This window comes from Canis lupus, chromosome 10, assembly GCF_048164855.1.
Source record: "Canis lupus baileyi chromosome 10, mCanLup2.hap1, whole genome shotgun sequence".
Classification (NCBI taxonomy): Eukaryota; Metazoa; Chordata; class Mammalia; order Carnivora; family Canidae; genus Canis; species Canis lupus.
In genome coordinates, this window is record NC_132847.1 from 58371621 (window position 1) to 58385273 (window position 13653).

General features: G+C 45.2%; 1 long non-coding RNA gene across 2 annotated transcripts in view; it reads left to right on the forward strand.

Moving 5' to 3' along the window:
* LOC140641758 (uncharacterized) overlaps positions 1-9324 on the forward strand; it is a 28758-nt gene extending 19434 nt beyond the window's left edge. The window contains exons 3-5 of one of the 2 annotated variants that reach the window (XR_012038356.1): positions 2579-2708; positions 4408-4915; positions 8972-9324. This is a non-coding gene — a long non-coding RNA (uncharacterized lncRNA). The remainder of the gene's footprint in view (positions 1-2578; positions 2709-4407; positions 4916-8971) is intronic. The other variant, XR_012038357.1, reaches the window with a different exon arrangement.
* Positions 9325-13653: the final 4329 nt, after the last annotated feature.

The window sequence follows — 13653 nt, forward strand, 5'->3', positions numbered from 1 at the left end:
TTGGATCAGCTCTGCAGCTGGGCCAAAGAATTGCTTGGAAAGATGTCATTAGGGTGGCCAAGAGAGAAGACTCAACCCCTGGCAGCCAACCTAGTGGCCTCTTTATAGCTAAAAATAGCCATAGCATCATAATCTTTTTAAAGAGGTTTCACATCCATTATATCAAATTCTCCACCCAACATGTCCATGAGGTAGGTACTATTTTCACTATTTAAGGATGAGGAAATGAGAAAGCTGAGGGCACACTCAAGGTCACATGAGCTCATAAGGAGAAGAATTAGAATTTGGATGTAGGTCTTGTGATTTCAAATCCACATGACTAATATTATTTAGCCTTAAAAAGGAATGAAATCCTGACCCATGCTACAACACAGAGGAAGACATTATGCTAAGTGGCAGGAGCCAGACATGGAAGCACAAATACCATAGGATTCCCTTATCTGTGTTACCTAGAGTCATAGAATTCACAGGAAGTGGAGTGGTGGAGTCAGGGGCTGGGAGGAGAGGAGGGAAGTGATTATTTAATGGGAACAGAGTTTCAGTTGGAAAGATGAAGAAGTCCTGGAGAGTGGCAGTGGTTAAAATGGTTAATTTTATGTTATGTATAGCTTTACCACAATAAAAAATAAAATTAATGTCTTTTTTTATCCACATGAATGTAATGACAATGTTTTCTAACAATTCTGTTTTTATTTTTTTTTTTAAGATTTTATTTATTTATTCATGAGAGACACAGAGAGAGAGAGGCAGAGGGAGAAGCAGGCTCCCGGCAGGGAGCCCGACGCGGGACTCGATCCCAGGTCTCCGGGATCATGCCCTGGACTGAAAGCAGCACTAAACCACTGAGCCACCCAGGCTGCCCTAACAATTCCATTTCTAAAACATAGCTTATAGAGTGAGAGAACTGAATGGAGCCCCTAATTTGCAAAGGAGGAAACAGGCCCAGAGAAGGACACAGATGAACATGAGTCAGTTAGAAAGTTGGGGACATATCATGTCCTCCCGGCTTTCTTAATTCTTTCTGGCCTAAACCATCCCTGCCTTTTGTCAAGTGTCTTAGCCTGCTTGGGCAGCCCTAACACAGTCTCACAGCTTGGGGGGCTTAAACACAGGAAATGCATCTTCCCACAGTTCTGAAGGCTGGAAATCCAAGCTCAAAGTGTCAGCTGATTCATTCCTGGTGAGAATCCTCTTCCTAGCTTGCTTATGTATCCTAAGTCCTCATACAGCTGAAGGAAGGACAGAGAGAGAGAGAGAGAGAAAGTGCTCTGTTCTTCTTATAAGGTCACCGATCCTATTAGACCAGGGCCCCACCTTTATTACCTTATTTAACTTTAATTCCTTCCTAAAAACTGAATCTCCAAATATAGTCACATTGTGGGTTAGTACTTTAACAAATGAATTTTAGGGGAACACAATTCAGTCCATAGCAGCCAGCTACCCTCCCCTGGGCACTTACCACATGCCAGGGCCCTGTGCTTTTGCAGGACCTTTCTCTCATCTTTCCAATCTTTCATTGATGGAGTGCCCCAGGACTCAATCGTGGATCTCTACCTTGCCTACCTCCACCCCGTAAAGTGATGAAGTTCAGTTCCATGGATTTCTCCCCAAGTTAGATCTGCAGCCCCGATGTCTCCTCTGAACTCAACATTTCCCTACTTAGAGATGCTCATATATCTCGAATTTAATGTGTCTAAAACTAAACTCTGACTATTCTCCCCAAAACTTGCCCCTTAGCCAGTCTTCCCCATTTCAGCAAGTGGCAACCCCATTCCACCGCTTAGAGTCAGCCTTGACGTCTCTCTTTCCATTCTAGCAAATCCATTTGCAAATCTATGAGCTCTAATTTAAAATTATTATTTCTTGCCTTCTCCCTTGCAAGCATCCTCATACAAATTATTGTCACCTCTGGAACAGACTATTATAACAGCCCCTGTGGTGGGTGCTGTGATGCATTAATTAGATCCCCCTTCCAGATTGAAGTGTTCATCTCCCAGGTGCTGAAATCTCATAGCTGCATCCCTCATAGGAATGACTCTCAGAAAGGAGTTCTTGCTCCAGGTTGCTCTTCCCCATAAATATCCATGTGGGTCAAGTCCTTCTCTCATCCATGTTTCTGCTCAAATGCCATCTCACTGCAAAGGCCTTCTGACCACTCTTATGCAAACAACATCCCCTTTGTTCTCCAGCTCCCTTACCCTGCTTTAGTTTTTCTTCATAGCATTTATCAGGCTCTGACACTTATTAATTTGTCTATTTGTCTATTGTCCTAGAAGTTAAGTTCCAGAAGACCAGGGGATGTATGAGCGCACAAGCATGTGGTTGTATGTGTGCCTGCTTAGCTCCTGCATCTAGAACAGAGTCTGGTGGCACATAGTAGACATTTGTATCAGTTTCCTATGGCTGTTGTAATAAACTACCATAAATTGAGTGGCTTAAACAGCACAAATTTATTACTGTGCAGCTCTGGAGGTCAGAAGTTTAAAATGGATCTCACTAAGCTAAAATTAAGGAGTAGGCTGGGCTGTATTCCTTCCGAAGGCTCTAGGGGAAAAATACATTTCCTTCCCTTTTCCAGTTTTCTGTGGTTCATGGTCCTGTTTTTCCATCTGCAAAGCCAGCAGTGAAACATCTTCAAATATCCTCTCCTGCCACCTTCTTCTTCTGAGGATTTTTGTGACTACCCAGGGCCCATGCCATTAATCCAGGTTAGTCTTCCTATTTTAAGGTCAGCTGATTAGCAACCTTAATTCCATCTACAACCTTAACTCCCCTTTGTCAAGTAACCTAACACACTCATGGGTTCTGGGGATCAGGCCACGGAAACCTGTGGTGGACAGAGGGGTCATCACTGCCAACTATGACACTCAATAAACCTTTGATGAGTAAATGAATGAATAATTATGTAATTTCACTCACTCAGTGATCTATTAACATCAATGCTATTATTCTCCCATTTTACAGACAAGGGAAATAAGGTTAAGTCAACTTGCCCAAGTTCACACCCCTAATAAATAATGGAGCAGAATTCAAATACAGGCAGGCTGACTCAAGTCTGTCTTTGCCCCCACTGGCTTCATCTTCTTGTAGTTTTCAGCTCACAAATCTGTCTCCCCTACTACCTGCTAGATTCAAGGGTTCCTTGAGGGCAGAGACACTGGCTTTGCCTATCGGTAGCCCCAGAGCTTAGCCCGGGATAATGACAGTAATAACAGTGGCAGTTTATCAAACACTTGATATGTGCCGAGCACTGTTACAAACACTTTACTTGCACCCAAAATATTTACTGAGCAAATGTTGAATGGATAAAACCATCTCTTCTCACTGAACCTTTTTTTCTTTTTAAAGATTTTATTTATTTATTCATGAGAGACACAGAGAGAGAGAGAGGCAGAGACACAGGCAGAGGGAGAAGCAGGCTGTATGCAGGGAGCCCGATGTGGGACTCGATCCCGGGTCTCCTGGATCACACCCTGGGCTGAAGGCAGCGCTAAACTGCTGAGCCACCCGGGCTGCCCCTCACTGAACCTTAAGAGCCATGTTTAGACCTATCTAATACTCGAGCTCTATACTAAATGCACAAACTCAGTCATATTAAGTTGGAGAGGCTCTAAAATATCAAGAGTGGGTTTATTCCTGTCTTCTGGTCTGAATCCAGAATCCCAACTCATCATCAATCAGCCTGTCTAATGAATGAACATTCACTGTGAATAGATTTATCTGTTCTAGATTATGACTTTGAGTTGACAAACTTGAAAATAATGACTAAGAGACACAAGGTCTTCCCCATTTCCTGAGCGCTCTCACAGATCCATTAAATTCTCAGAACCTTCCTGCACACAGGCTAGGACGTAGCATGGCTTCCACGGCATCCCAGGGAAGCCAGGCCTCAGAAATCCTCAAGAGCTAGTCCAAGGTCACCCAAGTAGTGAGGACGGCAGTCCAGACTTCCCATCTTCTAATTCCACACTTTTCTACTATGTGGTGCTGCCAAGTAGAACATCATATGCCTTTTAGAAGGGACTGTCCGTGCAGACTGGCAAAACTCAGCTTCCATGTGGATCTGCGGAGTCTCTGCCAGCAGCTTGAGTCTGGTTTTCCCACTCTTTCACATCTCCCAGCTCTCCCAATTACGAGGTTTACAATTTCTCAGTCTGCACAATGGAAGAGGGGCCCTAAGAATGTAAATCACTCCATAAAGTCTATTTTAAAAATAATAAGGAAAGGGGCTAATTGCCATTGGGATGGCTTTTTATTTGTCTTGCAAAAAAATTTTTTTACGGAATATAAATTGTGCATGACATGGGATTCAGGGAAAGAATTTGGCAGGTTTAGGAGATTTCTATTCTGTCTTCTTTTTATCCGCTTTTCTAAGCATCCTTTCTGTTTCCACTGTGCTTTGAAAAGAATGCAAGAGAACTCAGGCTCTGGGGTAAAGAGAAAAAGAAGAATCCTAGAGTTACGGAGCCTGGCTAACCCCTTTTCTGTGAAGATCTGTGTGCTCTTTTGTGCGGTAATGAAGAGATGGAAAGAAAAGAATTGTCCCCACATGATCCACCACTAGGCCAGCCAAAAGGACCTCTGACTCTCGGAGCGAAGCGCACCCCACTGCAGGCTCATTCCCCTCGCTTCTCCGCTGCCAGACGACGCTCTCAGAGAATGGCTCTGTCCCCGCAACGATTGTCCATGATTTGTGGGTCAGGAGCTGCCACGGGAAAAGTATCTAATTCCACTTTCACACACTTGTGGTGTCAGCAACCCAAATACAGAAAGCTATTTTGGCCACACTTTAACTACTCAACTTAAAGGCAACGGCACAGAAAAAGAAGCCCACCTGTTGAAACCAATGAAGAAATCTCCCAAGTCATTTCTGAGCTTAATCATATTGAATTCACCTCGCCTAACATCCTATAAGGTTTGTTGATCCAAGAGACTATGAGGTTTCCAAGTCCAATACATACTGCACATTGCAGCCAGAGAGGACTTTCTAAGGCATGGAATTCTTTCTTCTTTCTTTCTTTCTTTCTTTCTTTCTTTCTTTCTTTCTTTCTTTCTTTCTTTCTTCTTTTTTTTTTTATAAAGATCTCATTTATGTATTTGAGAGAGAGAGAGAGAGAGAGAGAGTAGGAGCAGAGGGAGGGGCAGAGGGAGAGGGAGAAGCAGACTCTCCACTGAGAAGGAGCCTGATGTGGGGCTCAATCCTGGGATTCTGGGATCATGACCTGAGCCAAAGGCAGATGCTTAACCCACTGAACCACTCAGGTGCCCCTCTAAAGCATAAATTTCTTCCCTTCAAGGCTATTTTTCAAACTGTCATCAGAGTGATTTTTCTAAATCAAATGCCCATTTATCCCACAAATACATACTCAGCTGCAATTAAGTGTCAGGCACTTTTCTAGGTATGTTAAGTAATCAAGGCAGGCAAGTACTTGTGTTTGTCCAGACAGAGGTGACAACATGACTTAGGGCAAATGAACAGGATTAACCTCACATAACTGCTTAGTCATAGGAAGAGGTCTTGGGATAGGAAGTGGCACGGGCAGGGGGATACTTAGGTGGAGAGACACATCCTTAGAGGCAAGAGAGAGCAGATTGCACCAAGACCTGAGAGAAGAGCATTCCAGACAAAGGAAAGAAGAGATCCAGAAGATAGGAATGACTGTGACTCTCTGAAGAGCATGAAGAAAGCCCAGGAGGCTAGCAGGTAGTATGAAAGAAGGGAAAAGTGGTTGGAGCTGAGGCAGGAGAAATGAAGTAGACACCGGGGTGCCCGAGGGAGAAGAGAATAGATGGGTGGGTTCAAGACACATTTTGGAGGTAGTGCTCACAGAATTTTCCAATGGATTTGACATGGGGAATCATCCTTTGATGAGGATGATTCTGGCCTTAGGGCTCCAGCAACTGAGAGGATGGTGGTGCCATTTTGAATGGGAGCAAGGAAGACAACTGAGCTGGGAGAAAAACAAGTATTTTTCTTTGAATAGGTTACATGTTAAGTACCCACTAGACATTCAAGTGAAATATCAAGTCAAATCCACACTTAGAAAGTGTAGGCTAACTGTATACATTTAAGGGTCCCTGGCATATATCCCTGTTATTTCAAGCCATGGAATTCCTAGGGAGGAGATAAAGAGGGAAAAGAAGAGCTCTGGGGCACTCCAATGTCCAGAGGTTCGTTCAGTGGTGGAAAAGTGATCTTACTATTGTAAGAGAGAATGGCCAGTGTGGTGGGAGGAAAACAAGGAAAGTGTCACATAATAAGCCAGAAGAAAATGATCAAGAAAAAGGGAGCAATTAGCTGTGTCAGATTTTGTTAAATGGTGTATTTTAAAAAAGAGAGAGAAAGAGACACAGAGAGAAATGATCCATGGATTTGGCAAAATGGAAGTCACTGGTGACCTTAAGAGGAACAGTTTCACTGGAATGGTGGCTCGGAAAGGGGAATAAGATCTTGTCCTATCAATACCACTTTCCCATTTGAAACTCATCAATGGTTCTTGTCCTATACATAAAAGGATAAAGGCTACATTCCTTTCCATAAAAGTAACTTCCTGAAATCTAACTCCATAGAGGAAGTCAGTAATTGTCAGAGTTCTTAGTTGCGAATGGAATTCACTTTATGTGAACAGAAAGGGGATTTATGAGAGGATAATAAGTATCTCACAGAATCTCCAGGAAGGCCCAAAACCAGACTTGGATCCCATCATAATCAGATATAACAAATGCAGGAGCCACGTTGTCCGGAGAAACTCCCCATTGTTCTGTAGGACTGTTCTAGTATGAACGGACCTAGTAGCTCCACCACAGTTACCCCAGAAGAAGCAGATGTCCCCAGCACCATGCTTGTCACAAGAGCCAAACTGTCCACACAGTCAATACTCCCATTGTTCATTTCAGCCTCCTGTTGGCAGATCATTAGCCACATGTAGATCCCCTAACGGCAGAGGAGTCTGTGGAATCTACTGTGTCTATGGCACCTTCCAGCATCTATTCCCCCTTCTTTTGGACTACCCTGACTGTTATTAACCTTGTAGTGCCCTGGATTTGGAGGAAGCTGCCTCTAGTCTCAACCTATGGATCATGCTTGTGATTGGCCTATGGCAATGAGCATAGCCCCTTCTTCCAGTCACGGATATAAATTCAGGAATGAATATATGACCCACCCGATGCAGGTTTGGTAAAATGAAAGTAGACATTTGCTTGAGGCTTCTATAAAAGAAACTACCTTAATCTTCCAAGAGAGCTCCCAGAAATAATCTTCTCTCTCTATTCTTGGACCGAAGGCTTATCCCCAAGGAAGAACATAACCCTGGGAGGAGTTAGTTGACAACCGTCTTTTGGCTAGAGTGGTACCAGCCTAAAATGAAGCTGATCCTGCAGAAGCAAGGAGAAAGATGAGAGAAGACAGACTTTAAGAACATTCTTGGGCCACTGAAATAAGCCAATTCTGAAATCTGTCCTACTCCTGTAATCTCCAGTTCCCTAAACAAACAAATTGCTTTTAATGTTTAAGCAAGTTTGAACTGATTTTGATTAGAGGCAATGAAATGCATTATAATTGATTCAGACTCCAACCTATCTCTCGGGGCTCCTTTCTTAGCATCATTTATACGTAAGCCCATCAGCCCATTGACTCTAAAATGCCAGAATTCTATCAAGACTAATCACTCCACCTGGATGCCCTTCCTTCCCTTTCGCCTTTGCTGCTTGCCTAGTTCCTCCTCACACTTAAACACCACTACAACGTCATCTCCTCCCTGAAGTCTTCCTGGATTTCCCTTACCTTGCTCTATCATAGGATGCATCACTGTCTGACCAATATTATGGTAACTTGTGAGGATATGTGCCCCTACATTAGTTCATAAGTCCTTTGAGAGCCAGAAGAGTCTCTTTGTCCTTAGTGCCTTTCAGAGCCTGGAACTGCCCTTGTATCCATCAAGTGTTTGTTAACTCTCCAGGGATTCTCAAAAATGTGTGGGCAGTGGAGATTTCCTGTATTGTGGTCTTCTAGATTCACGCACTGAGACAGCCTTGCAGAAATGTTCCAGTCAATCTCCAGAGAACAAAGTGGTCCTTGATGAGAGCTGCTCCTAGAACCACTGAGCACTCACAGCTCACCTAATCCACTGTCTCATTTTCCAAGGGAGGGACGTGATGCCCGGAGAAGGGAAGGTCATGGGCAGTCGGGACAGAGCTCAGTCTTGAAACTGGTGTTGCCTAATTCACCAACCACTCTTCAGCAGCAAGTTGCTTCTTTCCTATAGGCCCTGAGAGCTGAGGGTGAACAGGACTGGTCATCATTCTGGATGTCTCTGGTGTCTGTGGTCTGTCCCTTGGCCACAGCTGTCTTTCAAAAGCCCTTCTGCTCTCTACCTCCCTCACAGCTAAGTAGAGAAGGCACAGATGGAAACTATGCACAGAGGGGATGATTATCTCTCCTGTCTTATCTTTGGTGGGAAGGGAAAGACCTTATTCCTCTTAAAGGAACCTCTTCTTTCCCTTCACTTTATTGAGATATAATTGGCAAATAAAAACTGTATATGTTTAAGGAGTATAGTGTGATGGTATGATAAATGTATATGCTGTGAAATGATTACCAGGGTCAAGCTACTTAACATAGCCACCACCTCACTTTGTTGCCACTCTTTTTGTGTGTGGAAAGAACACTTGAGACTTACTCCCATAGCAAATTGCAAGTATACAATACAGTGTTATCAATCACGGTCACCATGCTGTATGTCAAATCCCCAGATCTTCATGGGGGGTGCGTGAGTGGCTCAGTCGGTTAAGTGTGTGACTCTTGATTTCAGCTCAGGTCATGATCTCAAAGTTGTGATCTTGGGGTCATGAGATCCAGCCCCACTCAGGGCTCAGTGCTCAACACGGAGTCTGCTTGTCCTTCTCCCTGCCCCCTGCTCCTCCCCCTGTTCTCTCTCTAAAATTAAAAAAAAAAATTTTTTTTAATCTGCAGATCTTGATCATCTTATAACTGGAAGTTTGTACCCTTTGACTGTTGAAGGAAGTCATTGAGAGGATATGACCACTGGTAACGGACATGGGTAACTGGAGGCTCTTTACCTCTCCCCATCCTTGGAATGTACATTCTGCCCACAGTTCCCACACACTGACCATTTCCAAGGTCACAGCCTTGAGAGAGCAATGTGTTGCTGAGACCATCTGGACAGTGTTTCTGACTGAACCTTGTTAAGGCCTCTATGTAAATTTTTCAGATTCTAGTGGGCTGGTGTGGAGATCTACTCGTCTTGTAGCCATCCAACACAAGCCTCGTGTGTAAGTTCCCTTGCTTAATAAAACTGCCACCTACCAAACTAGAATAGCATGCCTATTTCTCCAGCGACCTCCCTGTCCTCTGTGTACTGGGGCCAGTTTCAAATTTCATCTGGGGATCTCCTAAGGTTGCAAACCAGTATTGACCACTGTCTCTCTTTCCCTCAAACCCTAGCCCCTGGCCTACTGCCATTTTGTTCTGTTTCTGTGAGTTCAACTTCTTTTAGAGTCTACATGGAAATGACACCACACATTGTCTCTCTGTGCCTGGGTTTTTTTCTTAGGATCATGTCCTTCAGGCTTATCCTTGTTATCCCAAATGGAAAGATTTCCTTCTTTTCTATGTCTGAATAAAAGTCCTGTGTGTGTGTGTGTGTGTGTGTGTGTAACTCACATTTTCTTTATCCAGTCACCCTCTGATGGACTCTTGAGTTGTTTCCATATCAGCAATATGTGAGCTTATATGAAAAAGAGGAGAGATTCAGAGAGGGTAGGATTTTCCCATGATCTCTATAGCTTCAACTGCCTCCTCCTTCTCTGGTGCATTTGACCTCTCTGAGAAGCAGCTGCTGGCTGGTGTTCGAAATGGGGGTGAGAATAGCTGCAGAGTAAGCTCCTTGGCTGCCCTCTGTCCCCTCCTTCCCAGTCTGGCTCTCTCCTGCCTGGCACTGTGCACTTGCCTGTCTGAGAGGATTCATTTCCCAGACTGAGGCTGGCAGTTACCTTCCAGGCAAGTGAGCAACATGTCCCAGAGTTCCAGAGGACAGAACACGAGACTGTGCCTGCTGGGGGTCAAGGAAGGTTTTAGGTACAAGGTGATGTTGGAGCTCATACTTTAAGGATAAAACGAGTTTGCAAAGTGAGGAAAATGATAATGGTAAGCAGGTGGAAAGATGGTGATGCACCATCAAGGATCAAGGGTAGAGGGATAAGAACCGATGTAAAGGCACAAAGGACTTGACTGGTGGCTCCCCAAATGATATGTGTGTGTCCTAACATTTGGAATCCATGAATATGATTCTTATTTAGAAAAGGGATCTCTGCTGATGGAATTAAGTTAAGGATCTCAAGATGAGTTCTTCCTGGATTATCCTGAATAATTATTATGATGGGTACCCTTACGAGGGAAAAAGACAGAGGGAGATATGAGATAGGAGAGAACGGATTGCCTCAGAGAGGAGAAGGCCATATGAAGCAGCAGGGAGAGATCAGAGGGATAGTGCCATGCCCAAGGAACACGTGGAGCCATAAGAAGCTGGAAGAGGCACGGAAGGATCCTCTCCTAGAGCCCTCAGAGGGATGGCCCGGTCCGCCTTGATTTCAGTGATTTCTGGCTTCCCAAACTGTATGAGATCATGTCTCTGGTGTTCTAAGCCACCTAGTGTGTGGTAACTTGTCACAGCAGCCCTCAGAAGCTAATACAGATAGCCAGCTGTTCACTGTGGCAGGAAACCAGCAGCCCCTTCATTTCCGCTTTCTATCAGCTATGGATCCAAGCCATGCTACCCTTCACGAGTGGTAAAGAAAGCAGCCACTTACAGCTAAGCCTGGCTTCTCTTCAAGGAAAGCCAGGCTTGTTAGTCGAAACCAGACACAATAGTAAGGATACCTAGGTTTCTAAAAGGGCTAAGGCCGAGATATGCTACTGTACTAATATGAAGGGACTCAGCCACCCAGGGGATGAAAGCCACCCTCACCACCCTCACCTCTTACTCTGGGACCCACTGAAACCTGAGGGCGTCACTCACTTTGCAAAATCAAAGGGGGAGAACTGCCCCTTGGGCAAAGGTCTGCAGGGAGGTCACTACACTTGAGAACTGAAGAGAAAACCACATGGGGAAAGAGAACTCAAGAGAGAGAGGAACCCATTGGCAGAAAGTCAGACATCTTTCGGAGGACCTTGGGCCTTTTCTTGTGTGGGCAAAAGTGACTAAGTATCTGCATCTTGTGCCTTGATGCTGGAAGTCCCTTGCTGGATCTGGGAAAGAGCCTCATACCATGACCACACTGTCTGGCTGATGGGTCTGGTGAAGCTTCAGGGGTAAGGTGGGGGGAAGGGCTCTCCCTTCAACCCCCCCGCCCCAAGAGAGTAGCCTTGGGTGCCTCTCTTCTCTGGGGCCAAAGGGTACTGTCCTCCGCGGGCATTGCCATGCAAGACAAGTCATGTCGGGCAATGATGGCACCAGAGACCCCCACCCCAACCAAGCTGGGAGAGGAACTGAGGTAAGGAAGAGGGTTTGCAGCCGGGGAGGGCGTGATCAGATGTGCTTTTTATAGAGCTTTCACTGTAAGAGCAGTGTGGAAAATGGAGTGCACGGGAAGAAACTGGTGACAGAATGTTTCAGTAACAGTCCAAGAGAGATGAAGAAGAGCAGATGAAGGCAGCGGCGCTGTGGGCAGAAGCTCTGACTGGAGACTGAGCTGGGAGCTGTGCTGCTAACCAAGATCTGGACAGAAGGCAAGAAGCACAATTTCTCCATCTGATTCTGCTTCCCAGAAAACTGGGCTCCTGGGGGGGTGGGGGGCACCAGGGACACTCGGGGATCGATAGAATTCCAGGGCATTTCCATGTTCCAGGTTTTCAGTACCTTAAATAAAAAGAAAGAAATGCAACAACAGGGCCAAATAAATTGCAGTTATCTCTGAAATATTTGCTTCAAAAAAAAAAAAAGTACGGCTTTTTGATCACGTGAACAATGCAATGTATGTTGGTGTGCTCTCCAAAGACAATGGTTGTCAATGAAATTATCAACGAATTAACTATACCATCAGGGCTCTAGTCTCATAAAGAGAGAGAATTCTCAGTTGCACGATGACAGTCTTCTCCGAGGCTTGGCAGTGCCTCACTGAGACTGTGTGTATAACCCTGATTCAAGATGAGGCTAAAAATAGACACCGGGGGCTTGACACAAATGTGAGGCCTGGGCATGCGGTCCTCGGGAGTAAACACTGAGGACTGGTTGTGGATACTTTGACAGTTGCACCCTGAAAACCTGCCCAAAGAAATAATTAATCCAAAGCTGCTGGCTGGAAAGAGCTAGAAGCCAGAGGGACCAGGCTGAGTAAGGGCTGGAAGCAGAGGGGGCAGAGCCCGGAAGCATTCCCAAGCCCACCAGCTGGCAGCCACAGGGGTAGGGGTAGGGATGTGCTCAGAGAGTTGAAGGAGACAGCCTGTGGCCACTCTCCGTGCCTCTAGCAGACTGGGCGAGAATGAAGCATGTTCCATGGGAGCCCAGCGCTTCCAGTTGGGTAGGAATTTGTCTCCTGCAAAAGTACTTTTTTGACCCTTATGTCCACTCTCAAGGCTTTTCCTGATTGGGATTCTGACCTGTGTTTTCTCTTTCTCTTACTCTTCCGTCTCTACCACCTGGCACACGTACTATGGAGCAGAAGAGAACTATGAGAAAAGTACTGGCTTTGAGGTCACACTGATCTAGCTTCAAATGCATGGACAGAGCAGTGCATTATTCTGAGCCTCAGCTTCTCAACCTGTAAAATGGGAGTGGTATTACTCATTCTCGTAGGATTTGTTGTGAAGATGAACAAGTAATGGCAATGAATGGGCCTTGTGATCCCGAAGCACCCCAGGCACTGGCCCAAAGGGAGGCCATTCTGCTTGTAATTAGCATGGGGAACTCCTCCTGGTGCAGGGCCTGGAGTCAGGGATACAGCCACAGAATTATGACTTGCACCCTAGGCTTCCACCCAGCTATCATCCCTCCCCGTGACTCAGTGCCATGGGATATCTTCTTACCCCAACTTCTCTTTCTCTGTTGCCCGTAAGTACCTGTCTCCTACTCCAGCTGCCTCTTGCATGGCCTAATTTGGATCTGTTCTTCCCATTGGCCTTGAGCAGCATCCTGAAGGCCTGAAGGTGCCCTTCACCACCACACCTGTCCCACAAGGGCTGTCACATGGGCACTTGCTTTGAACATGGCTTGTCTCTAGTGGTTGGAGGAGCAGAATGAGGAGGGGACGTATGGTCGCAGTGATCTTCCAACAAGTATGCCTCTCCCCAGCTCCATAAACAAGGCTTCGGGGTTGCATTCAAAAGTTGTTCCTCAAAGCTCAGCTAACGTGTTTCCCTGAACATGTTATCATGTTATCAGAAAGCCCCTTGATATTTCTGATGCTGTGAATTCTGAGTCCCATCTGCCTTCTTTAATGGCCCCAAGCACTCTGGGACATACATGATAGTGATGTGAGTTCAAATAGATATTTCCCCCACCATATCATGAGCTCCTTGATTTACCTATGATTCATCTATGTATCCCTTACTGTGCTGGACATACGGTAGATGCTCAATAATATTTATTGAGTTTATAACAAATACCCTCATTAAAGTTTCCTATTTACCAAAGCCAT